At 41.5% G+C, this 27,524-nt stretch overlaps 1 protein-coding gene and 1 long non-coding RNA gene across 6 annotated transcripts in view; one reads left to right on the top strand and one right to left on the bottom strand.

Annotated features, from left to right (window-relative positions):
* The window catches only part of KMT2E (lysine methyltransferase 2E (inactive)), a 62,291-nt gene extending 51,944 nt beyond the window's left edge, over window positions 1-10,347 (bottom strand). For 2 of the 3 annotated variants that reach the window (XM_080391906.1, XM_080391908.1), the window contains exon 1: window positions 10,048-10,347. The gene's annotated coding sequence lies outside the window, so the exon portion shown is untranslated. Of the gene's footprint in view, window positions 1-2,458; window positions 2,519-10,047 lie in introns of all 3 variants that reach the window. The other variant, XM_080391907.1, reaches the window with a different exon arrangement.
* Window positions 10,348-10,734: 387 nt separating this feature from the next.
* The window catches only part of LOC308065735, an 85,694-nt gene continuing 68,904 nt past the window's right edge, over window positions 10,735-27,524 (top strand). For 2 of the 3 annotated variants that reach the window (XR_013928890.1, XR_013928891.1), the window contains exons 1-3: window positions 10,735-11,735; window positions 11,911-11,977; window positions 12,197-12,941. This is a non-coding gene — a long non-coding RNA (uncharacterized lncRNA). Of the gene's footprint in view, window positions 11,736-11,910; window positions 11,978-12,196; window positions 13,026-27,524 lie in introns of those variants that run through there. The other variant, XR_013928892.1, reaches the window with a different exon arrangement.

Here is a 27,524-nt window from a genome sequence, read left to right as displayed (position 1 = left end):
GCTTTCTTTATAAGGGGAGGTGCATAAAGCATGTTTGAAGTGCTGGTACTCAATACAGCATGCAGGAACACAGCTATGTTATCTTAAAATTGAAACACACCAAGTCTACTACATACATTGGAAAAAGGGAGAAATAGAATTTAGAGGACAAATGCTTTAAAAACATCTTTATGCATAAACTGCCATTTACTGAGCATGCAATCAATCTAAACATTCTCTCACCCCCCCCCCCCCCCCCCCCCCCCCCCCCCCCCCCCCCCCCCCCCCCCCCGCCCCCCCCCACGATTACATCATACAGTGTATACACATTTGCAATCGTTAGCAAAGCAATTCTTGTCATGACTTCCTTCAGATTTACAGGCCAACAATTTTAACTTGTGGTCATGGGAAACACCGTTCCCACAAAGAAATCCACAAGAACATACCTAAGAGAAGTTGGTAACACCTATGCTCTGGTACTATTATACAGGAGAAACTTCTAAGTAAAAATGCTGTGTGGTTATAGTCCACAAATCCAGTGTGAAAACTGCTGCCCTGACCTACCGTAGAGCCAAAAAACTGAGCTTTCCTACTTGGCTTCCCTGCCTACTACTTTTTTTTTTAACTTTTTTTTAAAAATTTGGTTTTAATTGGAGGAGGGGGTTTACAGGGAGAAGAAAACACTAATAGGATCTTACTAAAAAAACCCTATGTGTTTTGGTAAACTTTTGCTTTCCACTACTGCTCTAACCACTCTCATCTTCTCTATACAACAGTTAGGTTATTTGGAAAACTAGGGATACAAACTGACATTTTAATGATATACTCTAGATATCCTTCCAATAGTGTGCTACTCTGTGCACACACATGTGTATATGCACATATGTATGTATCTACACACAAATCCGGAGTAAATGTATGTAGCATACACATGCGGCATAAAAACATGTATCAAAATAATCTGAGTATTTATGTATTACTGGCTGTTTCTAAGGAGATAACACATCCTTAATCAGACCTAGAAGCAGAATACATGAATAAATGACTAATCCTACCCACAAGGAAGTTCCTTCTCTGTTTCCCCCAGCATGCTGCACCATGGTATAGATTTTGCTAAGTGATTAGGAGGGATATCCAACTTCCAAATGTTCATACTGCAACTGCAGTGGTGTAAGTATGGAGGCTTAGAAACATAAACTATGAGTCTAAATTCAGACCTTGGCTACTGTTTGAGGCTCTCTATGGTAACCTAACAGGTAAGTTAGCAGTCCACTTCAAATTTGTGCCAAGACAAAAAAAGGTAATCGGTAAAATAAGACAGAGTAGGCACACTCAAATATAATACACAAATTAGGACTCAGTAATGACTAACTCCTGCAAATCACACAGAAGAAATACCTTACTCAAAGAAATCTGGTTTCCTAAGTGTTTTGAGTTTGTGCCCAAATATTCCCACTGACCTAATATTCTCTATATCCTTCTCATAGCAGTATCTTCCTCCCCATCACAGTATTAACTGGTCCTGGCCTTATAAGCCCCTCAATAACCTCCTATGCCATCCACACTGACCTACACATTGTCAGTAGTCAGGTCGATCTCACCTACTTTTTAGGTGCCCTGCCAACCACACAAAAAAAAAAAAAAAAGTACCTGTTACAGCTGGTTTGGAGTTACACACACAACAGGTAATGGCTAAATCATTACGCTTCCTCTCCCTACTTCTCCCAGCATACTAGTCATAGCTGCCCCTTTCCATCCCCTTTTGGATTTTCATTAAGCTTCAGAAATCTCAAGGATACCAAGTTCCTAACTTAAAACCCAAAAATTTGATAGTTATCAGTTGTACTGAGACACCCCTAGTGATCATTAGACCAACTTACTTAAGAAACAGTGCTATTACAGCCAAACTACTACCGGGGTATGGCTCCTCCTCCTACTTTGCTTTTAGTCTAGTGCCAAGATAGAGTAAGAACAAGCATGGTGAAATAAGGAGTTCATCAGCATACTTATGAACATTCCAATACAATAAATACGGGGCTTTACATTCAACAAAGACTTCAGGCATGTTTGGAATGACAGCCAAACTTCATGAATTGGTCTCAAGTTTGGGATCTGGAACAAAGAAGAAAAAAACCTGCCTCCTCCATGGTATCCAAGATTCATGTGTAAAAAACTTGAGTTCCTACCATGTATGTATCAGTTCTTCAGTATAGCTCATTATATGCATTACACCAACTCCAGTCATTGGAAAGCAAGCTGCCCTTTTAAGTATAAACCTAGGAACAGTCTGTCAGCCAGCCAAGTTTCTGCCACACGGAAGAGGTAGTTTCCACCGGCCATACGCTATCTTCCCTTTACTATCTGGTCCAAGAGTGCTGCTTTTGCGTATTGCTGAAGAAGTGATAGAAAGCACAGAAAGCGATTTCTCTTCCTCAAACATTTATGCCATCCCATTAGAACATGGAAGATTTCCCCTTACCTCTTCTCTCTCTTCACTCCTCCTTTTCTTCTCTCAGTGGAAGTTAGACAAAGTATGAGACTAGGAATAGAAAAAGAATGAGTGGTAGAAAGAAATCAAAGTAAATGCACTTACAGAAAGAGTAAAGATTAGCTTATTGAACAGAAATCTATCAAAGAAGCAGTAAGCAGAGTTATAGAGAAAAATACATTTCCAGATTTTGGGTTTTATATTTACAGAAATCAACCCCCAAACCTGAAAATTAACTGCCAATTACTTGATGTCTCTATGCTTACTGAACATCTGCCATACTTCTTAAAATACACCACAAACAAAAAGGCCTATCCATTCAAAAATTACCAATTATTTCAGCTGGAGAATCAAGGAATTGTAAAATACAGGTGTAGCAAATGAAGAAGAGCAAAGAGAAAAAATTACTTTTTGATAGCAGTATTGTTTGTAACTTTCAGTATGCATCAGCTACCTAGCATTACCGTGTTACACTGTATCACTGCAAGTCCTAAAATTCCTTTAAGTAGGAATTCAAAGGTTAAGGAAACAAATTAAGTAATTCACCAATAAACAGATCTTGGCTTTAAGTCACATTTTTCTATCAGATGTTTTATTGCAAACTTTTTTCTCCATCTATCAGAAAGTGGTAAATAACTGTTGGTTAAATTTACACAAAATGCCTGTATGCAACTTACCAATTATTCTCCAAGAAAACATTATTCACACCCATTACCTTAAGTCATTATTCTTGACAAACATTTCAAAATACAAAGAGTACTCTCTAAGTTATGTCTGCAACTGTAAGGGTTTATTACATTTACTTTTTATTAAATTTAACAGTGTGTCATATGGTACTTCTGCCACTGGAAAGTCTAAATTCTAAGGCCCAAAATTCCTCCCGAGAAGTAGTAAGGCTTGGCTGGGGGGGGGGGGGGAGAGCGGAATTGGAGCATCTGGCTACAAATACACATTGGTATTCCCTTCAACTGCCTAAACATTTGGTGGCTTCATGACATCAAATAAAATAGTTCTTTTTTTTTTTTCTATGCTGCTTAATAAGACTTAGGACTCTACTATAATTATTAGGTACCTGCCACATAAGTAGTATATTCTTTTGACTTATTTGAAGTCTGACATTTCAGCTAAGCAAATTTTTATTTTGTTATGTTTCTACTTAGGTAGATTCCAAAGCCTAGTTCCCCATTTTATCATTTGACTTACATGAACTGTACAGCAGTGCTTCTACTTTTACTTGTAGAAGCAGTTTGTAGACATTCACCTAATTGTTACACTTACGCCTAGGAATCAAAACAAAAGCAAGTCAGAAAGTTGCACCCTTTCAAACAGAGACTTTCTAGCAGTTAAAACTTTTTTAACGTAATTTTAATCACAGTTCAACCTGGACTGTACTTCTTGGTAACAACTTGGCAGTATTTCAATGCTCTTTACTAAAATTTTGGGAGGAAGAGTGCAAGAAAGGGTGAGGGAACAGATGGAGGGGACTATGTCATGTTCAAGGACAGCCAAAAAGTACAAAAGTTTACGTATCAAAAGACCTTTCCTACTTTGAAGAAAACAAAAAAACATTTCAATTGCAATTATCTTGCAAAACTATATTGACTGATTTGTATTAAGAAATTTACATTCCATGCATTTGTAACTGTACTTCTGTGCTTTCCAAGGGTATCTCAGTATGTATTCTTAATTGCAAAAACAAAGATATGAAATAGATAATCTTAAAATAAACACAAAAACAATGATGGTCTGCCCAGCAATAGAAGCACAAAACACAGCTTTTAACTTTCAATACTACTGCCACACAGATGCAGATGGACGGGGGTGGGGGGGGGAGCGGGAAGATGCAGTTTGTATTTTATTTGTCTTCCAGTACAGAAGATATGATTGGAAAGAGACAGTGGAGAATGAACAGAATTTAGAAAACACTAGTCATTCATGAAAACCCTGCAATTAAAGACCAAGATTCACATCAAGAGTTTCTACCCCAAGCAAAGAGCAATTAACTATGTCACTTGGTAAAGCATCTGAGGAGGAACCTTATCCTTATAACTAGTAAAATAACTACTGTATTGTTTATCACTTATATATTCACATTTCCTTCACAGTTATAGAACAATAGGTTTGGAAACTAAATGAGAGGTATGATCTCTCTATACCTTCCTCAAAAGTTATAAATTGCTGTAATTCTCAGGTCTTCACCTTCAGTTTAAGTAGAATCTACTAAAAACATTGGAAAAGTGTCTTTAAACAAATGGTTAAAATAGGATTAGCTGTCTAGACTTGGAATATCATCTGTCTTGTGATACAGTTTTAAACACAGCCCCATTATAACCGTAACAATTAGGAGTTCGCTCATTTTGACTACTCAAGGCAAGTTAAGAGCATCACCCACTGTTAAAGAAAAAAGTATCTTTAGACCTAGTCAAGTAAGGAGACTTAGAGAGTAATGAACACCAAACTGACTAAAATATTCAAAGCTCCTCAGGGTAAGATTCAAACCTGCTGTTCTGTATACATTTAAAATTCTCACTTCATGAACACAGGATATTAATTTCTATGAATAATACAATAACCAATGGGCAACCAATTATAGGTCCTCCTTCTTAAAATGTACTATAAGGTACAATAGTGTCATTAAAATCCTAGTCTTATCATCTTGTCTTTCAACTTGATGACAACTTATTTTTGAGATAAAGACATAAAGGTGAATGATTAGCTAGACTACAACGGCATAAAACAATACACAAAACTACAAATGAGAATAAAATTTTAAAAAGCTTCTTTAAACCTCAGCTTGCACTACGACATTTTATTATCTACCCCTACTGACAAATGTTAACTTAAAATTAAATTCTAAAACTAGGAACAATACTATTTTGGCATTCCTACACTTAGGTGAGGCTTGCAAAGGACCAGCAGTTCTGTAAATGAGGCTGTTTTACAACACTGCATCTCCATCTAAGCAGTGTAAGAACTTTCACATGAAAGGAGAGCTAGCACTCTTTCAATAAAATATGCAAAACTAACAAACACATCCTACTTGCACAGATGCACTGTGTGCTATTTCAACATATTCTTCATCTGTACTTTTAAAAAACTTAACTTGAGCAGACACTGTGACTTACCATAGTTCTTAAATATTTTAATTTAAAAAAATAAAGCACTTACATATTTTTAAAAATACTTATGTTTTACAACAAAACTGTCCTCAAATGTTTACAGATAACCTTCATTATTAAAACCTTTCAACAAACAGCACAGCTTAAAATCTTGGCTGATTCATTAATACCACATCGAGATTTGTAAGAGGAAAGAAAAATAATCTCAGTATTTCCCAGTAAGTATATGAAACCTTGACAAGGTTTCTTTTAAATAACTTGTTTGTTATTCCTTAAAGGTAACAACAGTTTTGTCTTTGAACACAACTATAGCAGGGGGGCTTTGTAGTATGAAGACCATCAGCAGAATTTTGAAGCCTCAGAAAAATTAGGTTAACTTCTGTGGGTATGATTCTTTGGTTAATGAACACTGATGTAGTTAGAAATATTCATCTTGCACCATTCAAAAAACCCACTACAATTAGCATTTCAAATAATCCAGAATTCGGAAGAATAAAAAAAAATATCTTTCTTCTTTTCCTTAATCCACATTCTACATAAGGTAAATTTTTTAAAACCAGAGATGCCTTAACTTTCATTCTTAGCAATAAATCAAAACCAATGTTTGCACAGTGGAAACATTTATGCACTGTACCTGTTCCAAAAACACTGTCCAACAAAATTTGCTTTTGAGATTCACAAATGCTCATTTGTATGGAAGTCACTAGGCCAATAACATAGATGGACTTCTTTAGGATCTCTCTAGAAGTCTGAATTGGTTTTTATATTTTTTGTTTTCTCCGCTCTACATCCCCTCATTCAATTTTGTTAGAATGTTAGACAAAAACAGCACAATACTTTCATTAAGCCTTTATTTACATTAATCTATTTAGAACAATGCCACAATTTCACAATTACGTACACCACTCCTTAACTGAGTCCCATAAATAATCCTTAACTTAGGACTTAAATAGACTTACCCAAGTCCACATATAAAATAATTATTAGCATGCACACAAAGGAAGACTGTCCTTAAATCAAACTGAGATCAGGACTAGAGAGACACTACAGCCTTCAGTATGACACCCATTTCTGCATTTCTTATGCTTTCCAACAGAATAAAGAGTTGTGTGCTAAAACTTTACCAAAGACATGAGATAATGCAACTCCTAAAAGTAATCTGAATTTTACTGCTAAGAGAAACTTCCCCTAGATATAGTCTAAAAAGCCTGTATTATTTCCCCTCCGAAATTTCCCAGATGGCAAAAAAGCTCACCCAAAAGGCTAAGTGACAGTTAAGCAGTTTTTTTTTTCCTTCAGATATGGAAAGCCTGAAGATACACAAACGGTTTTAGAACTACAGTCTGTATTATTGCATTTGTAACACAACGTTTGTAAATCAGAAATGCCTCTTGAAAAAAAAGAAAAAAAAAGGCAATTCAGATTTCAAATCTTCCCTCTATCAAGAGGTGTTCATTAATCTGTAGGGGGTATTTCATTTTTCATGAATATACTTCAACGTATCAACATCAATGGAGTTAAATACAAATTTTTCTTTGTAACATTGTCTCCTTAAATCACAAATCTGTTTTTATAAATGGAGAAACTGAGTCACAAAGGCAAAATGACTCACTACAACTCATACATGGGCAACTCCGGAAAATCTCAAAATTCCAGACTCTTCATGCATAAAATTTGTAATCTTTAAGATAAGCTGAAAATTTTGAATATTTCAATCTTTGTGTTTATTTCACACCCACCCACCCTATGTTTTTTGTAAAGTGTACAAATTTTAATTTTCATCTTGAATCAGATATCTGCTTGAGAACATGACTGAGGCCATAAAGTTCGACTGCAGAGCTGTGTAGCCCTCTAAGTCGTAACGTTAAAAAAATTACTCACAAGAACAGAAGCTTTAAACCTAGAGAACAAAAAGAAAACATTTCCCGAAAGGCCTATACATACATTCTTTCGAATCTTATTCATGTACTTTTAAATATACAGAGTAAAACATGGTTTATTAAAAATATCAAATCTATATAAATAAGGAAGGTATGATGGAAGCATGCAATACTGGACTATTAACGCATCACTTGGTGGTTGGAATCACTCAGCCTTTGGCCTCAAAACACATGAAAGGCATGCATTAACAACACACTAAATGTTTCACTATGTCATTGTTCAACTTCAGGTATACCTTAAACCATGTATTGGTGCTTCTAAATGTACCTAAATTAAAATTCTTTAGAGACTGCAGACAGTTTTGCCCCTTCAATACCTCACTTTTGATTGTTTAAATCCAGAAGGTTCCAAAGCTATACTAGCACAGGAATTCATACCTCGTTAAACCAAGGACAAGATTAAAGACAGGCATCAAAAACAAAAAAGTGAAAAATTACTATTTTGTTGTTGTTGCTTAAACCACACAGTTTGTAGCCTCCACAGTTTGTATCAGAGTACACTACACCAACTACCAAATAATAAATCCTTGTGACCTCCCTTCCCCCCACTCAAACATATTTATAGTGGTGATACTAAAAGGTTCATATTTCAATTAGGAAAAAAATTAGAGGTTAGGCACCGCACTTTCCCTCAGTATTTGTATATGTATCACCACATATACAATTCATACAGCAATATACAAAATAAATTGAAGAAAAAATGTAATACCAAGATCACATGGTGACAGAAGAAATTCCACATCTTAATAAAGTAACAGGTTATAAATTCGCATGCATTATATCTGCAAGTATTAAATTCTTTTAGCATTCTCAAACTATAAATACATGGAATTACTACCCTGATGCCCAGCAGAGCTATTTCCTGGAAGGTGAACTTGATGTTCACAAATGTGATTCCACAAAGAATTTGGCTGTTTTAGTGATCTTTGATAAATATTACCGGGTTTATGTCGTTAATAGGATGGACAGATGTACAGTACCCATCACAAACGCAGGGAGTTTTCCTAATTATTAAACCGACATACATATTACCTTACAGCAACCTAAACACACCCCTCAAAGAAGCTGCTTGAGTCTGTTGCCTCTTTCCACCCCCCTTTTCCCCGACAAGAGTGGTCTCGTTCACTTGCCTTTCACACACATAACCAATAAAATTAATCAGCTGGAACACAGCATTTTTAAATCGCAGTAAAGTCAAGAGATGTTTTGTACGTTATTTGAAGGGAACAGTCTTTTCATTTAAACATAGTAAGACTCTAATACGCTGCAGACAAACGCACTGCATGGGGTGTGGAGGACCCGAGCTGATTAGATTACCACAACATCAGCCTGAGGCCGCCATTTTTAGAATCTCTAAAGGACAAAAGAGGGAAATTAAAAAATTTGCTCCACATTTTTTGAAAAGTAACTTTAAAAGTATAGAGATAATAATCAATTAATCATGCATTACAAGTACAGCCATGGGTATATCTTGCTTTTCTCTGATCTGAGCCCTGAGTAACAAAAACGTTTCGTTATTATTCCTTTAAGGTACTGTAAATAAACAGACTAAAACATTCCTAAATCTAGATGCAGCACAAAACTTCTGCTTTTAACGACACGTAGTATGTACCGTTTTAGGGACCTCAGGGCTTTTAGCCACCGCACATTCCCTAATGGCTGAGTACGGGGGAATACAGGACCTTTATAATCAAGCTATATTATGTTTCTCTACCCTATTTAGTACTACACAGTGAACCGTTTGTTTCCCTCCCCCCCCCATGTCTACAGCAATAGGGTCTACCCCACCAATCTTTATTTATTTGAGAATGAAATATGCCACCCAAGGAACACGAACACTGGCTGCAGAAACTAAAGCAAGAAAGGGATGCACCAATATAACTACTTACACCCTCAAGAAAGGGGGTGGAGAGAATGATCCCCTTTTAAATTGGCACAAACTCTTCAGGACTGCTTTCCGTTCGTCCAGGTTACACCACGAAGCAGAGGTATTAGCAGGGAGGGAGGAAAGGAGGCGGGGGTGTGGAAGGCAGAGAGATTAGGCCTATAACGAGCCATTTTAGTACCACAAAGCAAAAATACACAGGATGGAGGAAAAGAATAGATTTCCCTAAGCTTCATAAAACTCAATACGCAGTCCCAGTAACACACAAACCCCTTCTGAAAACCACCAGTCTAAGGAACTGTACGTTGTCACATAATAGCCCCTTTTGGCTCTTTTTCCAAGCATAATGCATAAATCTGGCGTAACTGCCAAAAAATTCTCCTCAGCTCCTCCAGTTACAGTAACCCGCCATATTCACAAGATATAGCGACAGCCTGCCATTTTTTAACCAAACCCCACAAAAGGAAAAACAAATTCAAGACAACTTAAACAGAATTTAAACGCATTTCAGGGTGGGAAGGAGTTATACTCGCACCGAGGGTAATGAGACGTTCCCGTCGCATTTCACTCCCCTTCTGCCACCCCCCTCCCCACAGCACCCACAGCAGAATACGCTGGTAATAACCGAAGACTCACCTGTAATGGTCACAGGCCAGGCAGCAGGACCCCTCGGCTGAGCCCCTTCTCTATCCCAACCAAAACAATGCAACAGCCCCACTGCGGATATTCCTACCCTAGGCAGGACTCAACCCTCAGCAGGCTTCTGGTAAAAGAAAGAAAAGGGAAAGAAAGGAAAGAAGACCCCCCCCTCCCCCCAAACCTAACTCAGCGCGCAGAACCCTACAAGGACCAGCTCGGAAGCGCCTTTGCCTTGGGACCTATGTACAAACCCCGCTGCCACCGCTGCTCCCGTGTCTCCCTCCTTTCAGCCTCCTACGCTCCCTTCTATGTCACTGCCTCTCTCTGGGAAAATGGCGTCCGCTCTCCCCTCCCTCCCACTGCACGGGGCTCACCCGCCCCGCCTGGCAGGGGCAGGGTTACCAAGGCGAAGCCAAACAGCCGCCATTTTGCTTACGGGCTGGGAGCGCAGTCTGCGCCCGCCGAGCCCTCAGTGTCCATTTTGCAACAGCGCTTTGCACGTTACACTGAACGGCTCGGGTCTGGGCGCGGCCGAGACACCAGACTGCGGCAGGGGCTGGACAGGGGGGCTGTGAGGAGGTGTGGAGAGAAGTAGGGCAGCGGAGGAGGGGCGGCTGCAGCTGGGGCTGCTGCCGGGGGCGATGCGCAGCCCCGGAGGCGCAGACCGCGGGGGAGGGGCAGGGGCTCCGTCCCAGGCTGTTGTGGGACCAAACGCGGGCGGGAGGATGTCTGACTCAGAACTGCATCCTCTGAGGCAAACACGCCAAAATTCCCTCCTCGGCTGCCCCCCCCCCCCCCCCCGCCCCGGCCTCCTCCTCGCGGCCGGCGTTACTCTCAGCATACCTGTTCTTTATGGATCTCAGCCTGAGGGATAAATTTTCGCCACAAAGCAGGCAAAAAGCCGGGTAGACCCGCCGGGTCTAACACAAGCAGAGGAACTTACTTGAGGGGCGGGGAAGAAACGGGAGTGGGAGCTGTGCCCGAGACCCGTTCAGGGCAATGTGGAGATTTTGACTGAATCTCTGTTGCCAGTAAGGCACTCGAGGCTGAGAAGCTTCCCCAAGGCGTTTTAAGGCTCGTATAAGGCAGGCGGGAGACAGCGTTTTTTCTTAAAGCGAGTGGGACAGCACTAACTGAAGGCGTTTCTTTTCTGCCGGGAGCGAGACGAGCAGTGAACGAGCTCCTCTCAGTTTAGAAGAACTAAAGGGAGTTTCCCCTTTAGGGAACGGCAGTTGGGGAGCAGGTACGGTCTGCTTTTATCCGGACCAGCGGGAGCTGGCAAAGCTCGCGCAGTGTTTCAAGGCAGACGCAGCCTCTGCCGTTTGTACCGGCCTCCTCTTCCTTCCACCATGTCCCCTCCCAGCTCCTGCTCAGCCCGCACACCGCCCTGCCTCCCCTGCCCGGCTTCAGCCCCTCCAGCGATATGGCTGATTGAGGGAGGGGAGGCGGCGGCTGGGGTTTCATTCGACGCCCACCAGGGGCTGAGCGAGCCTCCTTCAGTGCGCAAACTCGGGGCACCAGATAAAAGCTGGGCTGGCAGCTCTTACCCTGCCTCGATGGAGCCGCCACAATCGGGTGACCGGAGAAGCAGTTAGCAGCAGCGCCATAGACTAGCGTCCCCCACACCTTGGGCAGAGAGAGTTTGGGGCTCTAAAGAGCTGCTGCTGCGGCAGGAGGGAGCCGAGGTGAAGGGAATCCGCTAGCTGGTTGGACGCAGAGGAGGCGGCTGTAACGGGGCATTGAGTCTGAGGGAGGAGGGGGGCGATTAAACGTCTTGTGACCACGGCGGAGTCTATGGGTATTTTTTCCTGTCTAACTCTTCTGTGCGTGTGTCTCTTGTTTCTTTCTCTCTTTCCTTAGGGCGCTTGGCTGGGGCTGCTCGCTCGGGTTCTGCCTGTTATTGCGCGAAATGGCGGCTGCCGTCTTGGTGGGTTTGGTTGTCGGTTTTTTGTGTAGGTTTTTTTTTTTTTTTTTTTCCTTCCCCTCCTATTCCCCTCCCCCCACTTGTGCCTTGGCTGCGGCCCCGCAACGAACCGCGGCGGCGACTGAGTCAGGAGGGGGGAGGGAGCTGCGCGGGAGCCAATAGCCGGGTTGGCCGGGCTTGCCCGGCGCGCCCTGATTGGCTGACGCTGACATCATCCTGCAGCAGGGGCAGCCGCAGCTGGGCTGGGTTGGGGAGCTGCCGGGGGAGGCTGGTGCAAAGGGAGAAAACGGGCGCCATGATCCCAGCGAGAGGGAGGACTTCACGGGCGGGGGATCCTTGAAGAGTCGGTGAAAAGGAAAGCAGGACCAGGCCTTGGCTTCTCCTTCCCAAACAGTGCCGGGGTTGTGAGGAGAGGAGCGGGAGAAGAGCAACTCGTGCCTGCTTTTGTAACTGCGTCAGTACAAGATGGCGCAGGGTCTCCCTGGAGAGGGAAGGGAGTTGCACGTCCGCCGGAGGTCATGTGACCGCGTTGCATTCTTGTGGGGTTTGGCTGCAGACCAAGCTGGCTGAGGCGGCGGCGGCGGCCCGGGAGAGTCCGTGCTTCCCTCCCCCTCCTCCCCGCACAGTGCCGTCGGTGCCGCGTTGGTTCCCATTTCCCTTCCCCCATTAACCTCCTGCACGAGGGTGTAGCTGCCGCCGAGGAAGGTTCTCGCTTCTCTCCTCATTCTCCACCCCTCTCCAGGGTGTAGCTGCTCTCGGGGGAAGCTTTCCATTCCGCCCCCTCTCTGCGTAAGGCTTTACCCATCGCAAGGGAAAGTTCCCCCGGGCGCCCACTCGCTCCGCCCGAGCGTGGGAGCGGGCGGTGCGCGGCTCCGCGCCGGGCCCCCGCGGCGGCCGGCCCTGCTAACGTAAATGCCACCCGCTCTCGCTCGGCTTCCCCTCCTCGTGTACGAGAGCCCTGTTACCTGTAAGTTAGGTTCCCCGGAATTGTGCAAAGAGTCGGTTTCGGCGATGTTTAAATGACCTCATTAAAACAGCTGGCGAAAACGTACAGGCGTATGCGGAGTTGCTCTGATGAGGAGGTCGTCGCCTTTCTAGTGGTGTTTTGCCGGGGTGGGGGGCCGGAGGGAAAAATCTGGAAGCTATTAATAATTTTATTCTATTTGAACAGAGCTTCGTTACGGAAAAATGGATCGATATGCTTTTATTTGTACGTTGTTGGGATCCTGTTGTAGGGCTTGAGCAGCTTTTCTGTGGGGTAACGTGTGTATGACAAGGTTAGGCCGCGGGTGGCCTGTGTCTTAACACCACGATGTAAGTATATATACGTGGTACAAATGAAAACTATGGGATGTGAATATGGTGAATATCCCCCGATGTCTTTCAGAGGTTCATTGGAAAATGAATTTGTCACACAGGTCTGGGTAGGCTTGGAAGCTTGGCAGATACATTCTCTGGGTTTTTTTTTTTATTTCAGTCTTCTGTTACGGGGAAGTGAAAAACGTGTGTTTTCCAATCCTAACGCTTTTCTGTTTTCTTCAAGGACTGCAACTGGTGTTACTGTTTGGGTGGGGTTCTCGTGTTTTCAGAGCAATTCAGTGCTAGTTCACATGTTCTTGTGTGGCAGGGTGTAAATTTAGCCTCTGCATCTTACCCAACGAACAAATTAACAGTTAAAATTGCTGATGCTTTAAGGGTGATGGCTTGTTCCATTTAGAAGTTTCGTAACACACTGTTCTTAGTCTGTTCCCAGAGAGATGTGAATATTTTTTCTTCTCCCCCCGCAGTGGTGACCTGTTGGGGAATAAAACTTGAGTATTTGGTGAATATGTTGTGTGAGAACTACTGGAATGAAAGTAACTGGGTATATGACTAATATAGAAGATTCCTATATAATCGACGCTACTTAATATGTGTTACATAAGTAATATGGTGGGGTGGAGTCATTACATAAGAACTGGCTGGGGACTTGGGAACTACTGTAAGTAGTCCATATTGGTTGCAGATACAGCCTGCAGGGCATCTGTGTGGTTGGGGGGGGGAGCAGAGAGGGGTAGAAGAACAGGATTGGAAGCATCTAATAGTGCTACATTTTTCCCTTGTAGGTTGTATAAAGGATACCAGGAAAGAAATGGAGGAGACACTAATTAAGGATGACACAGTGTGGAGTTATTGAAAGTTTGGAGTCTCATGTGAGCCTAGCTTTTAGGATATAAGCTCTGCTTCCCAAAAGAACAGGATCCCCCCTGCCTCCCCCTGGCTTTTGGAGTGTCACATGGTGGCTGTCAGCTGAGTATCACACCAACCAATTTTGTTCTGTGCAGACTACTATAGAGAGCAGGATTCTTGAGTCCAACAGGTCGTGAGTTACTGGAAATGGTGTTAGAAGGAGGCAGTTGGTTTGGTGACCAAACATTTAAGTGACTGGATTATTGATTCTTTTTGTGTAGGCATAGTATGACACAAAGTAAATAAATACTCCCTTTGTAATGGAAGCTTCCAGAGTGGCTTTCAGCATACAATGGTTCTTTTGATACAGAACAGATTTATTTGGGACCTGATGTTGTAAATAATTCCTTGAAGATGTGTTAAATGAAGAATGTTAGTTCAAACTAAAGATCTGGAAAAAAACATTTCTGTTTTATTAGTACTTGCATTTAGGCATGTATTAGACAAAATGGGGAATAGTTGCCTACCTCCCTACAGGGGAGCAGTTCAAATGCTTATGTCACAGAGTAGTTTATATATAATACCTGGAAATCAGAAGCTTAACTGTGACAGCTAGAGCTTTTAATTCTTAAAGCACCCTTTTAGGTAGTTCATGTTAATACTGTTTTTTTTCTTGAAAACCAAGTGACCTGCTGTAAAAGTTCTCTGTGTAAGTGGTAGCTTATTGCAGCAGCACTTGAGTTGTCTCTGATTTTATGAAGATGTAGCAATGAAGGCAAGTTTTAATGAGCACGTAATACTTTATTGTTTGCCTGTTCAAGATTGTTTTACTAGCTGTTCTCAGGGAAGCGGTTACCTTCAAAGAAGCAGTAGTTGCAGCGGTGTTGTAGTGCAGTCTCAAACAATGTCTGATGCATTCTGAATTAGTTCTGCTGCAGGAGATGAGTAAAAAACAAACGGGCTAACTACTTTGAGACAGAAAATTCAGGTAAGGGGATTTGTCCAGAGGCCGGTCTGGTGCAGACTATGCCTTCATCTAGAAGGTGGGGGGAAGGAAAGGAGCTGTAGGAGAGGGAGACTGGGTAAAAACCAGGCAGGTAGCTTGTTTTTATGGTAGATACCACAGAGAGAAACAATTTCTACTGAACTACAATTCTTTCCTTTTAATAAGGGTACTTCAGTTGGCTGAATGTTCTCCAGCAGTTAGACTTGTGGTTTTAACCTGCCGTGATGGCCTGTCTGTGCATGTGGTCTGTGCCTATGCTAAGACCTGTTATTTAAACACTGTTGTTTACCTTCAGCCTTATGAAGGGACTGACAGGAGTTCAAGGGTATTCAGGGGAGAAAGGAGGGTGATACTAACAGTGTAATAGATCTGAGCATGCATTAATGCCATAGTTTAAACAGTTGAGGTGGTAGCTCATGCTGAAAGATGATCCTGCACCTTTTCCTAGCTGTTCATTCTTGCTGTGGCACCACACCTTTTTTGATGGTGTGTGGGATCACATGGGAAGAGAAGAATGGATCTAGCATAAGCATAGTTGTAATGGATGGTTTTCTAATGTGAATGTTCATTATGTGGCTTCACAAGCACTCCTGCTTGAACAGGAGTAGGAAGAAGCACCTGCAGGGAGAACGGAGGTGTGCAGGTTTTAACCTTTAGTGAAATTAGGTGTGTATTTTCTCAGCAGAGATGCAGTTCTTAGGGAATTTTGAGAGGCAACTCTTAAGGCACTTGGCTAGTGCAGCCAAAATTGCTGCTTAAGGAGTCTAGCACTGAAAGTTTGAAACTTTAAGAGTATGTAAGGCACTGCTAGATTAACCTACAGTTGTACGTGGCAAGATCACTTCATATTCACTGAAATACTAGCCTACAAAAAGAAGTGAAACGCTGTTGCTTCTCAACTGTAGCCTAGTTAAGTGTTCACAGGATTTTGGACTTCAAGGAGCTTATTTTATTGGAACAGGGTAAGACTTGAATAGGCTGGCTTCTTCCAGAAGTGGCTGATAATGTAGCAATTGGGGGGTATTGAGTGAATAATTACTTTTACTTCATGAGTTCTGAGCTAATCTTAAGATAAAATAAACAAAACAAACCCCCCAAAAAACAACCACCTTTGGGCACAGTGGTCACTAGTCAAATGAACATGCATTATTTGCATGTAGTATAAGAGCAGGTGCAGTGACTGATAAATTTATCCACCTGGATGTGTAAAGGCTGTTCAAGGCTTGAGCAGCAGGACAGGACAGGAACTTCCTTTGCATAGTACTTCAGGCTTTGTGTTATGAGTAGCTTCTCTGGAAAAGTTTGGACTAGTAAGGTTTTTCTCCAGAAGGAGAACAAGTTATTGGCTGGTTCTACAATTCTTAACAGTTGAGTTCCTCACTTACAGGAGCAAGTTTAAAGCTGTTGTGTGCCCTACTAATCCCAGGATTAGTGGGAATTTGCACCAAGTCCAGCTCACTGGTATGACCTTTGTGTAGTGAAGTGGGGCAGTGGTTTGTTTTCTCTGTCTAGCATGACCTTGTTTTTTGAAGTAGAGTCTCTGAACTTCTGGCTAGTTTGAAGAGCAGCATTAAGCTGTGTAGTTACTCTCCTAAGTGAGGTAGTACTGTGACTGACTTGATCGTAATACACCACTAGCCCTGAAGGCCTGTCAATAACAGATCTTTGATGGAGGAACCATTCACCTGCCAGTTATTTCCAGCATCTTCATCAGTGCTAAGATGCAGACAAATGGTGGTTCTTGAGGATCTCTAGGAAGAAAATGGGGGGAAATAATTCTAGTTTGAGAGTTGTGCTGTGTCAGAGTCGGGAAGTTACTGAATTGTGGGCTCCAGCATCCTGGAATGGCAGCTGGAGGTGGTCCTGCTACCGAGAAAACAGGTAATTGTGTTGCTTGTAAGCTTGGAAACAAAAACCACCTTCAGCTGCTGTATTTGTGTGGTTATTAAGGAACCTCTTTTGTCCAACGCTTATCTGTGCTGAAACTTACTGTTGTGACTTGTCTGGAGGGAGCTTTTTAATGGAGTAGGGAACAATCACAGGCTCAACAAAAAACCACAGGAGTTCAGAAAATTTAAGTATGGGAGCACTGTCTGGTGGTTTGTTAATGATGCACAGTCATACGGTAGTTTGTACTTAAAAGTAGAAGTGCAGTTTTGAGTGCAGTAGTGTTTCCTGTCGTGAAAGGTTTCACTGCTGTAGTCCTCAATGTGGCGTATTAGGGCTCAAATCGTTTCAGAAATCTGGCAATAGAATGGTATACCCGGAATGGGTAGCTTTCTGACATTGAGTACCGCTGGCAACAATAACAGGTTTGTTTGCTGCAAACTTCGGTAGATTGGTAACTAATGAAGCTTTGTATTAGTGGAGTTCAGTTCTTAGTATCTGATTGACAGAAATTAGTACCTGCCTTTCTGTCCTGTTGGTTGTCACAAGTACAGATCTTTGACAGCTGCTCAATCCAGTGCAGTATAGCAGTACAGTTGCTATAGACCAACCAGATACAAGTTCACAACTACCCTGTGTGGTAGGTCTGGGTGTGTCAAAATTAGTGGGGAGGGCACAAGCAGAACTTCAGCTGAAGAGCTGTCACTAATTCCTGGGCTAAACTCCCTCTTTTCCTTGCTTCCCATGTCCCTGCCTTTCCTTATCAGGTTGGATGATTGTCATGTGATTCCCCAAATTTATGTGAAGTTTGAAACAACAACAAAACAACCCCAAAACTGGGGGTGCAGAGCTGTGCTGCTTTATTAGTGCAGGCAGAGCAATCCCCTGAAGAGGCTGTGAGACTATAGCTAGTTGTGAGACTGAGATAGTAATTTAGCCTCTAACCTAAGAGGTCTTTTACCAGCTTTATTCCCTAGTAAGTGCTAAACTGTAATGGTTGTGCTGCTTCATTTTGGGTCATGGTGTTTGTGACCCAGTGTTGCTGGGCTGATGATAAGTTGCTTGATGTAGTTCTGTTTGCTGAGACACGGTTAGTTGTCTCAAATTCCATCTAGAAGAGCTATGGGCTTTCTAATTAGAAAACTTTATAAGAGCATGTTAATGTCATCGTCATAGCTATCCTGATTTACAAGCCTACTTTTCTCAAAATGAAACTATTGCTTTTATCAGAGGGTTGCTGCACTTTGAATTCATCTCCAAAGCTGTGTTCTGTTACCCCAGCATTCATATGCTGGAGCAAGCTCATAAGCTTATAAAGGCATGCTGGGCAGCTGTCAGATCCTATTTTTAAACTGTTTCTGAGAAACACTTCTGTCTCCTATCTCTGCACAAGCATAGGGAAGACTATACTTTTATGTAGGAGCCACAGTGTCTGGGTACAGCTAACAGCAATTTTTGAACTTGTCTCCTCTTCAGAGATAGTGAAGTTGAACCTGCACTGACTTCTCCTGGGGAGGGGAAATGACTAGGAAGTAGCAGCAGTCAGCTATTGAGTCCTTAGCTTGATATACCATAAAAGATACAGGTCTGTGGTGCTTGACAGACTAGTCACTTTAATAGGAATCCTGATTGCTAGTGTGGAGCATCTGCTTTGTTTCACTTGGAGTACAAGAAGAGTTGAGAGCTGGAATGCTTTGATATCTCTCCTGGTGTATCTTAAACATAGTGCCTTTGTTTAATGACTTGCTACTGATTTGCAGTAACCTATTTACTACAATTGTGTGATTTATTTTTTTCCCCACAAATTTCCACTGACATTGGAAGATTGCACAAAAATGCAGCTGGGTTCTGTATGTAAGTAGGACTAGTATTTTAAGGCTTTTTGTTGATGTGTTCAAGATCATGCGCTTCAGACTAGGCCTGAAATACAAACACTGAATATGGGTGTTAACATACTCTTGCTATACTAGGGAGAGAATTCCAAAACTGAAGGACCGCTTCAGAGAATATATATTATGTAGCTTTGGGCAAAAGTAAAGAATACTAATGAAGTTTTTAGACTTGGTTTTGTTTGTCTTTTAAAACTGACAGGCAGGGATATTTCAAACTGGGCTAAGTACTGTGAATAGGAAGAAAAAAATTGTGCTGCTGTATGATGAATTGTACAGTGAAAAATTAGCATACGTCTTAGCTTTTTCAAGAGACTGACTGACTCCTGAACCACTGCAGTTGCTAGTGTAGACCTAATCAATGGGAGGGAATCATTGTTTCAAAGCATTATTGGGACTGTACCCTGAAGGCTGTGGCTAAGCCTGTGCTACTTGTATGAGTTGGCACAGCAGGGTCTTTTGGGTTTTTTTGTGTGATGTTTTTTCCTAGAACAGGCAAGCTGCTCCTCTGTGCTTTCCTGCAGATTGTGCATTACAGATACTGTCCTTGGAAGTGCAGCTGTTAGCCAAATTGGTTTGTGTTCTGTTTCAGTGGTATGACTGCTTAATAATACTATTCCCATTTAAGTAAATTGGCGTAGTTAACAGATACCAAGGCAAAGAGCAGCTATCTAAATTTTGCTTTGTAGGCCAAGTGTTAGTGCTTACATGAGGGGGGAGAACTTAGTATTGGACCTGTTGTAACTCCATCCTACAGTTACCAAAGCAAGGTAGTCCCTTTGAAGGGTATGATACCTTCTGCACTTGATCTCTTGTTTAAGTCTGTTTGCTTAAACACACCCTTTAATTTCAATAGTGCAGTGATACTACAAGGTGTTCTAGAACTGTTTCCTTGTTTAAAACAAAAAAAAAAAAAACCCAACTTAACTCCACACACTTCTGTAACCTAGCAGGAACGCTAATACACTTGTGTCCTCTTCTGTTCAGTTTGATGGCTCTGCCTTTACCTTGTCTGATCAGAACTATAGGTTTATGTCTTAAATGTCACATGTAACTAGTCCTCAAGTTCTTTTAATGTATTTTGTAAATGGCATATCACAAGTAGGCAGAGATTGAGCTGTCTACAAATGCTGCTCTCTAAAGTGACTTGCTGGAAGGTGCTTGTGCATGTCTGTAGATGCTGCATAAAGCTTGGATTTTTTTCTTGTAGACAGCTGATGTATTTAAGAGGAAGTATCTTGCTCTGGTGCCTCCTCTTCTTGCTTGAATGTTCTTGAGCAACAATTACGTATTGATTGCACTCAGTACAAGTAAACTCTACATCCTGTTTAGAATAGGATGTACATATTAACAAGTGTAAAACATCTGTTGCATCTTTCTAGAAATAGCATGTTGCAGTCCTGGATATTTCAGCTTCACAGCTGCTCAAAAGCCATTCTGTATTTCAAATCTGAAGTGTTTAAGGGATGTCTGAAGTAACAGTTTAAAACAGGTAGTGGGTTTTTCTTACATGATGCAAGAATAAGTATTGCTTTGGGATTGGTACTCTTTACCGTTCTGCATCATCAGTCCCCACTACAGTAGTAAGCCATAAAAGAGCAAAAAGAAAACTGAACTGGGTGACCAAAAAGGTAGGTCCAGTAGACCTTTTTTTTCTTTTATGTGATCATCTGAGGTTCTTGGTAGAATCTGAATTTTGGACATTCCAAGTTGTGTGCACTAGAGTGAAGGAAAGATTTCTTTACAGCTTAGAAACACTTTTACTGTAGCTCATAAGCCAAAATCTTGTGTCATATGGAAAATAAAGATGAGATGCTTTGTTAAACACATTTGCTTTTCCCTTACACAAGTGTTAATGTAAGCTTTGATTTTTTTAAAAAAATACTTAGTTTTTTGAGCCCCATTAAGCAGGAGCATGTCTGACTTGGAATAGCTTTTTTTGAAATTCCCTCAGTATCAAATACTTAATGCTCAACTGAAAATGGTCGAAGGGGACTCCTGGCCTTTCTAACTGTGGCAAGAAAAAGTGTTAAATACATTCTTGTGTAAACAAACTTCATAACGTACCTGAGATCCATTTAGCCTGTTTAAATAACTGTTCTTCAGTATATGTGAACTAAACCAGTCAAAACACAGAATATCAATATATGTGAATGACCATGGTTACAATTACAGGTGACCAAAGGGGGGATGATTGAGGCCTCCAGAGGTAACTGTAGATCTTCAGGGTCAGGGATCAAGGAATAGATGGCTTGAAGCAAAGGGTGTATTCTGGATGTGAACTGGAGGATGGTTCCTAGATACGTATTCTCATCAGCATTTGTGGGTTTTCTAAGCTGTTCTTCACTTCAAAAAAAAAAAAAAAAAAAAAAAAAAAAAAAGTTGGGGGGGGGGAGCCTGAATCAAGTACACTATCATGAGAGGTCCTGCCCCTAGCTGCAGCAAAAGGATGGACTGTGAGAAGGAAACCTGACTGAAATCTGGCTGTCTTGGTTGGAAAATAAGCAGGCCTAACCTGTAGTTCTTGAATAGCAGACAACTTCTAAGTAGCTCAAGGTTATGTCTAGGGTAGATCATAGAAATGATGAAAACAGAGGCATATGCAACTGCAGAGTTCTGAAAGACCACTTTAGAGGGGGATCTTCTGTATGTGAATAACATCCCTATTTCAAGCACTTGTAGGATGCAGCACATGGTTGTGAGCCTAGCTTTTTTTCCATTCATTTTATGGAGCTTGTGGAGGGAAACACAGATTTGACTTATATTTAACTATAACTTCCTTCCTGTTGGGAACTCATGTCTGATACATTACGGATTTCTGGCCATGTGGTATATACTTTGGTTTCCTGCCCGTATATGAAATTTGAGTAAGCTTTGGAGTCGCCAGGGGGAGAGGGTCGCTGGAAGCCATCTTATTGTGGGATTAGACCAGGGGTTCTCAAACTACGGCTCATGGGCCGGATACAGCCCCCCAGGGTCCTCAATCCAGCCCCCAGTATTTACAGAACCCACCCCACCCCCCTGCCGGGGGTTGGGGCGGGGGGGGGAACCAAGCAGCTGCAGATGACTGCCTGCCACTGCATCCGTGTGCCGGCCCCCTGGTTAAAAAGTTTGAGGACCCCTGGATTAGAAAGTCAATCATTGACTCCTTCCCTAGCTTTCTGGGTGAGTACAGCTAGGTGTACTATGCTATTATCATGGTCAGTGGGTAGTATGTATAAGCTAACAGTATAGCATGCGAGACCCGTTTAAGCTTTTTCACCCTCAAACTTAAGGACTCTTACTTTCAAAACTCAACATGGTTTTGCTATATCCGAATGGCACCCTGTTATTTCTAAACATTGAAAGAAAATGACTGGGCTTGGAGGCTAGCTCGAAGAATAGCAATTTTATACCTAAATTTCCACCTGCCTACTAGAATTCTCCAAAATCAGCTCACAGGTTTCCTATGCAATAAATGGATATTGTGAAGTACATAAAGAAGCTGTCGAAGCAAGCTGCAGAGTGAGGAAGACTGCTCAAGAATGGGCAGCACAGTAAAGAAGGTGCTAATCTTTATCTGCCTTTCACTTTTAATCCTCTTTTGAAACTTAACATTCATGCCAGATCTCCTTTTGTAGCTTTCTGAAAGAAGAGGTTCTGACCACCAAATCGGTAGTCTTGTTAAAATGCAGGAGAAATGAAATGAAGTTGTCTGTAAGGATGCCTCCAACGTCCTGCAGATGCTTTGTATGATTTAAATTTGTGTGGCATAAATCAATCTCACAGGTTTTTTACAATTCTTAATTACTAGGAATTTAACTTAGGTGTTTATAGATGGAAGTAGAAAGAACATGATTTATTCTACTGTCATGGAAAATCTGTCTAATGGCAGCTGGCTCTATGTAATAGTTTTCTAACTTTTGTGTAATGTATGTGATCTTCTAGCTTATTTACCCATGCTGTTTGTACTAACCAGGTTATCTCCAGTACATTGTACTCAGCTTTATAAATATTGAGGTGTTTGTTTCTTTTGTTTTCTAATGTGAAAGAGAAACTCTGTTAAATGTGCTGTTTTTTCATGATGGAACAAGAGGCGCTTGAAGGGGGAAGCTAGTTGCTTGAGTTGACAATGGTCTTGTAGCTTGTAGTTGTTACTTAGCGGACTTCTAAGATAATGGCAGGGAAAAAAAAAAGCTGTAGTTTAAAACAACAGCTGGCAACAGGCTAATGTCTACCCTCAGAAAAGTAAACTTTCCTGCCACAATCTCCTGATCTGTTTGGATAATGATAAAAAGATACTGGGCAAAAACCAAGAGTTCTGTGACTGTTTGCCCAGAGTATAAATATTTCAGGCTTTATTGAGTGCTTGTGTGGCTTAAACGTTGCAGCAATACTGTCTTGATTATTTTTAGGTTTGGGGAGCAGGAAGAGTTCTTGTTTCCTGTCTTCCCCTCCCCCCAAACTTTGGGTATCTTTGTCAAGGGTAAGAAAACTAGTAACCCTGAGCTGGTTTATGAGCTCCAATTGAACAAGGTCATTATGCTTGGTAACCCCCACCCCCTGCAGCCTTTGAGGGTTGGGGTGTGTAGTACTGTAGTTAACATTTTACTGCTCTGACAGCATTATTTTTTTTTCCCCACAACACAAAGGCATCAAGCCTCTCGACTGAAAGAAGAATGCAGCTGTTACTTGTATATGGATAATCCCGAAACATGGCTATTAAAGCTGGTAGAATTACTTCTCTAGTTGCTGTCATGGGAACTTTGATGGTATGCAAAGCATGACTTAACACGAGAAATCAGTGAAACTGAATACTCTAGTGCCTCTTAGTCATTATAACATGAATATAGGTAATAATTATTAATGTCTTCACATTAGCTGCCACTTCTCTTCTTACCCATAGGTACAAATTACTTTTTGTGGTAGGTTTTGGTATGTATCCATACTATAAAGCAAAGGAATGTAATAACTTGGTAAGAGTACCTGTCTATTCAGAGCTATGCCAGACTGCTGCCACTTAACAAAATAGAAAGACCCAAAAAAACCCCCAGACAAACCCTAAATTGCTACCTTGGTCCACAGAGGCATAAAGAGATTCATAGCAGTGCTTTGGATTTTCTTCTAAGGAAGAAATGTGAAAAAAATGCATGTGGTCCTGGTTACTGGTACTGTAAAAATTGTGTAAGGCCAGTTTTCTTGTTGCATGAGTTTACTAGCAGCAGTATACAGGTGCTGAATTCGTGAAGAAAAGCATCTGGGGCTATTATGTGGGTCTCACTATATTTGCAATCAATGTTCATATACCCTTAGTGTAAGTAATCTTTCTTCCTGTCAAAAATCAGTCTGCAGCAATCCACTTAAAAGTATGAAGCTTCTTGGCACTGTGAAGCGAGTGCAGAACAGGCCTAGAATCACTCAGGCAAAAAGCAGATAAATACTAGTTTTGGCATGCAGAAGTGTCCCCATGTGTGGAGCAAAGATAGAAACAGCAGGCTTGTCCTAGCATGCTCTTCCAGCAGCTACACAGACATGTCCCTACAGTGGAGAACTGTGCTTTTCCTCCAGTATTCTATGTTACGTTCCACATATTTAGCAATGGGGGTCATGCTCTGGGGATGCTCGTTTGCAATTTTGTCTGGGGTTTTGTTTCATTTAAAGTTAAGATTTTGGAAATCTGAATAGATCTCAGCTGCTTACTGGGATTCTTCCTGCTGAAGCAAAATTCATGCTGGTATTAGCTGCTTTGGAAAACTATGCATGAAAGGATACTGTTTGAGAATACAGTTTTGAAAATCTTGAGCTTTGGGAGAAAAAAGAATGGAGTGTCTGTGACAGAGACTTGCAACCTCTTGCATCACTACTGAGGCCCAGACAGTAAAACCTTAATCCCCTGATGTCTGAATCATGGTCATTCAGTTCAAAAGACATAGCAGTATGTTCACTTGACTAGTGAGAAAGTTTAGCATTTCCATTTGCTGTCAAATACTTTTTTTATTTTGTAGATAAAAATCAAGATTTTTTGCTGCTAGTGAAACTTACTTAAACTTGGTAACTCTGCAGGCTTCTATGGTTTGCTTTGCAGCTTCATCCAAAGCATTCTCATTTTCTTACAGTAATGTAATATGAAACTAGTAATAAACTTAACTGTGAATGCTTAGGTAGTTGGAGATTTGTAGAACTACCCATATCAAAAGATAAAAAGGAACCATTTGTAGCTAAACAGTATATAAACATAAGCTAAAGCAGTGAATCACATGAAGGACAGTGGCTTAAGTCAATGTATGCTCCCTTCAAACAGTAGGGTCTATGAACTGCATGTAAGCCCTTTGTGGACACTGAAAGATTAGAATGTAAACAGGGCAGTAGCACCTATTGTTCTTGATATGTTTTTAATTTTCCTAAATACCAATTATAAAGTTGCAGGTAGTAGAGTTGGGGAGGGGGGGAGAATCATGCTCCAGTTCTTGGGTTTTATGCTTTAGAGTAAAGCCTCCTGCTGCTTGTTTGAGAACTCGCCAGAAAGTTTGTCCAAGTTGTGATCCTTTCATGGGAAAAGAGTGTCTCTAAGTAGTGGGCGTGGTTTAAGAAGCTTACATTTCAAAATGAGCCTTTTGTAATTCCTGATGCTAGTCAGATTATACATACCTCAGACGTGTGAAACGTGATTTAGCCATGTATAATGTAGCCTGTTCACATGTATCTCGTAGAGGCTGAGAATGTTAACTAGATCTGGAAGGCTTGAGTAAATTCTTCATATAGTGGTCACTCTGGACTTTTGAGCTGAGTGTATGAGAATGTATTACTGTTAATTGCTTATAATTACAGTAACATCTGAGCAGAAAGGAAGAAATGGCTTGGTTAAAGCTTTTTGTTGTTATTGAAAGATCAATAATAACAAGAAGCAAGTGGTGGCTGAGACAGACGGACACAACAAGGCTAAGGGGAGTGAATTAAGATGAAATTAAGGACTTCCAGGAATGAAGGCAGCACTGAGAGCTAGAGATGGGGGTGGGAACTGGTGAGATGAGTGAATATCAAATGGGCAAGAGTGGTGAGCTAGTCCAGGAGTAAGAGAAGGGCGTATGGGGAAGAGAGCCATCTTTAGCAACGGTGGAAGAAAAGGAAGCCTTATGTGAGGACCTGCTGAAACTGAATGGCTGTTAGCTAATGACATCTGCCATCAAGAAGTCAGTGCTGAAGTAAAGACTTACTTTACCAGACACTGGATCTGGAAGCACAGGACTGACAAAAACAGCACTGAGGCAACTGATGGGGTGGTTAGCTTGGCCTAAGGGCTGGAGGAGTCACGGAGGTGTTGCAGCTAGTTGGAAGAAAGAATAACTAGTTGGAAAGTAACCCAACAAAGTAAAAAGTAATTAGCAGTAGGACCATGTTGATGGTGACTGAAGGAGTTCAATGCAGTATTGGAACCCTGCCAGCTTAATGAGCCCTGACTAGGAAGTGGTATGTCAGGGCCTGTTGTGGGTGTGAGAGGCAATACTGGCTTGAGATGTTCTCCTATAGTTGTTCTTCACCACTCCTACCTATGGGTTATTCTGATACCAGAGCGTAGTGCTCCATCACCTCAGTTGTGTTGATAATTTGTGAGAGTATGCTTGTGAACGCAGGATCGGTCTGCTTAATGAGTTTGCTTTCTCCCGCCCCTGAGTTTAATTTTTGAACTGGGGCTTGGTGTGGTTCTAAGATCCATCAAAATGGAGGGGGAACTATTGTATGATGTGAAACAAAATCCCTCCAGGCCTGTGTTGTGGTAGAAACACCTCTTCCTTCCCTTTTTTTTTTTTTTTTTTCATTTCTGTTGGATTTGCAAAGCATGTCAGTGCTTTATGTCAGGGGCATAGGTAACTAGAAACTATTAACTGGTGAGCCATGAAAAATTTGGCTACAGGAGTTTTGTTGCATAGGAAGTCTAAGGCAGAGAGGGGGCAAAGTCTCATTGAAGGCATACTGTTAAATATTAGCATGAGATGCTTTTAGCTGTGGGCTCATTAATTTGTCACAATTTAACAAAACTATTCCTGCAGGAGATGACGCAGGGATCTTTTACTGATACATGATGAGAAATAAATTAGGCAACAGTGTGCAGCCTGTAATTATAAGCTTTATAGAAAAAGGGGGTCCAGTGGCCCAGACAGTTTGTTCTGACATTTTTCAGCTTTCCCCTGCTTGATTTCATAATGTTGCAAAATAGAGATGAGTAGAACTGGATTTTCTGCAAGTGTTTTCTTCTGACCATCAAACACTTCTCATTCTTATTTCATAGATTAAAACAATGCAATTAAAAGAATGATCCTAATGACAGAGCAAGTCTTACTTTCACAGACCTTTTTCTCTCGCCCTCCCCCTTGCCTTTCCATGGCAACTCCAGTACCTCCCGAGTTACTAGTAATGCTGGCAGAGACTAATGTTTACAACTCAGTCTTTTTTCAATACAGGCTTCAGTTGTCTTTAGCAAATTAAAACCAGATGGGAACTGCAGGGAGCAGAATGGAATTTTTAATTCTGTTTTGTGGCTTGTGATGTTAACAAAACTCTTCGGATATTTTCATTGTTATTTTACCTAGAAGATGGCTTGTGCCTTCCTCCTGTCCAGTTA

This window comes from Falco punctatus (genome assembly GCF_963210335.1).
Source record: "Falco punctatus genome assembly, chromosome: 6".
In the NCBI taxonomy this organism is placed as follows: Eukaryota; Metazoa; Chordata; class Aves; order Falconiformes; family Falconidae; genus Falco; species Falco punctatus.
Note: the sequence above shows the minus strand (reverse complement) of the source record. Positions and strands in the feature narration are given on the sequence as shown.